Source organism: Wyeomyia smithii, chromosome 2, assembly GCF_029784165.1.
Source record: "Wyeomyia smithii strain HCP4-BCI-WySm-NY-G18 chromosome 2, ASM2978416v1, whole genome shotgun sequence".
Classification (NCBI taxonomy): Eukaryota; Metazoa; Arthropoda; class Insecta; order Diptera; family Culicidae; genus Wyeomyia; species Wyeomyia smithii.
Genome location: NC_073695.1, coordinates 25065027 through 25067908, shown reverse-complemented (window position 1 = coordinate 25067908; position 2882 = coordinate 25065027).

Below are 2882 nucleotides of genomic sequence, written 5' to 3'. Positions count from 1 at the left end.
ATTGAGGTGAACTTACTTACTTACTTTGTAGGCTAACGGACCGTTCACCGGTCTAGGGCCGAACGAATTAGAGATGACCAGCTTCTTCTGTCTCGGGCAGCCGTTCTCCAGTCTCCCCGTACACCAGCAGATCGTGCATCTTCTTCCACCACGCACATCCACCGCGTGCGAGGCCTACCACGGAGTCGACGGCGTCTTCCTGGTTCTCTACTGAAGATAGTTTTGGCGGCTCTCTCGTCAGGCATCCTGGCTACATGTCCAGCCCACTGAAGCCTGCCCCGCTGTATTACTTTCACTATATCAGCATGTTTGTATACCTGGTATAACTCGTGATTCATGCGTCTGCGCCACACTCCATCTTCTAGTTTACCGCGAAGTATCGATCGCAGAACTTTACGCTCAAAAACTCCGAGCACTCGTCGATCAGCTTCCTTCAGCGTCCATGCTTCATGTCCGTAAAGAGCCACCGGGAGTATCAGTGTCCTATACAGCGCTAGTTTTGTGCGAGTTTGCAAACTACGGGACCTTAGCTGGTTACGCAGTCCGTAGAAAGCTCTGTTCGCAGCTGCAACTCGTCGTTTCACTTCACGGCTCATATCGTTGTCACATGTCACAAGCGTACCAAGATAAACGAATTCGTCAACCACTTCAAATCGTTCCCCATCTATCTCGACCTCAGCACCAACACCACGGGGACTCCCACGCAGGTGAACTTTGTCATACAAAAAAAAAATCACAAGGGTTGTACGCAAAGCCACGACCGCAAGGTTGACGTAGAACTACACAAGGTTGTTTGATACGTTACTAGTATGGAATATTTTCGAAATTTTGTGAAAATGAGAAGTTGAAGTGCTATCGAATTGTAATATGCATATATAAATACATTACTGAACATGAATAGAACAAACACTATGCGGAGCAAACAAGTGTGCATGCAGGTAGAGATAATTATCTTTCGATTATAGCGCAAAACGAGGAAAAATAATAAATCTTCAATCACCATTTGTTGTCCTTATCAGGACAATCGTTTTATTTAACATAGAATGTAGTGTTTTTCCGACATCTCTGTGCTATCTTGACAGTGAGGACTAAGGTGGACGGCCAACACAGTAGAAAGGTGTTTTCACATTGAAAACTAGACACGGCTTCACGGGAGGAAGTGTTGGAAAATGAATCTACCGCCAAAACCGCCGCTATCATACGAAAGCGCGTCGTTTCATGTTGGGAATAATATCAACAACGAAAAATGACGCGCGTCTAAGCACATCCCGAACTGTTTCGCCGTACCGTTTCCATTTTTTCCGTTAGAGGAAGTGCCGGCTGATGTATTAACTGCTGATGCTGCCCGCTACCACACTAAGATAGCATTTTGTTCAAAGGAGTGTCAATGCATCAGCTGACCCTGCTACTAGAGATGGTCGGGTTTGGCTTTTTTCGAGCTTGTACCCGATCCGTTCCCAAATTTTGTTTTCAGTTGAAACTCGAACCCTAAACTTTTTTTTTCGGCCAAACACGAACCCAACCTGAACCCGAAAATTTTATTTTTGTGAAACCCGAACCCGAAACTGTGAAACCCGAACCCGACCCGAACCTGAGATTTTTTGTGGGTCAATTTTTTGTACCAATTTGAGGCTGTCCTGAAGCTTTGAGCCTCGAATGGTGTTGAAATGTTAGTTATTTTTATTGTTGCATGGAATTAGACATCATTATCTTATAAAAATGCTCATTTGATATAGTCGGGTTTCGGGTTTTCAGACCTAAACCCGACATTTTCTAACCCGAACCCGACGGGTACGGGTCGGTTTTTGGGTTTGAAAAACCAAAACCCAACCATCTCTACCTGCTACTATCGATGCTGATATACCCACTGCAAGTGCTGTCGCTATCCGTTGCCACAGCTGTGGCCGCTATCCGCTGTTCCTGCATTCATGCTCCTGCATCAGCTGACCCTGCCAATATCGCTGCTGATACCCGCTGCAACTGCTGCGCTATCCGTTGCAATGCCACAGCTGTGGCCGCTATTCGCTGTCAATGGTATCCATTGCACTGCTACTGCTGCTGCTAAGGGAGGACTGCTGTTTTCGGTGTCTAGAACTATTATGAGCGGCTTCGCCTGAAACAGACTCTTATATAGGCCAAATAGCATATTTCAAATTGCAAGGTCTATGATCCTGTCGACCGTGCTTGGGAAGCAATCATATAACGACCAATTAGAGGGCAAATTTTTCGTTTTGACAAAGCTTGACTATTTACAATAGTTTGAATAGTAAAATTCCAATTATCTTCATTTGGGAAAAATCTTAAAGGATTTTCCATCTATTGCTGCAAGAACGAAGGAAATCCATCGAAAACTAACCGATTTACTAGCATTTGAAATTGGACATATTTCTCACTGTAGCCGAACTTCCTGAGAGACGTGTACTGTGTACTTCTGTGCATTCTCATTAGAGTGGTGTAAGCAGCAAATGAGTTAATTTTTTTCTGCAAGCAGTGAAGCACAACACAAAGCAGAAGAAACAAGCGTGGTGCAAAAAAGGCTACAAGCAGCGCTCATGCCAGAAAAGAAGTGCGCGATGAATTTTAATTCCGCTCTTCTCACATATTGTGGAGAATAATAAGCCTGGTGCCAAATATTCGAAACAAAACGGCGGTTAAAACGCATCGAGAGTTAAAAAAGTTTACGAAAATGCTGCTCTAAGTAAAATAACGTGCCGTGATTGATTTTGTCGCTTTAAAGATGATAATTTGAGGGTTGTCAACGACTTTTCGCGTGAAAAATTACCGAAAACCTTCGAAGACGCTGAGTTAGAGGAATTGCTCTTCTGGGATTCATGCCTAATGCAAGAATAGCTTACTTTGATATTAGGGGTTACTCCCTAAGT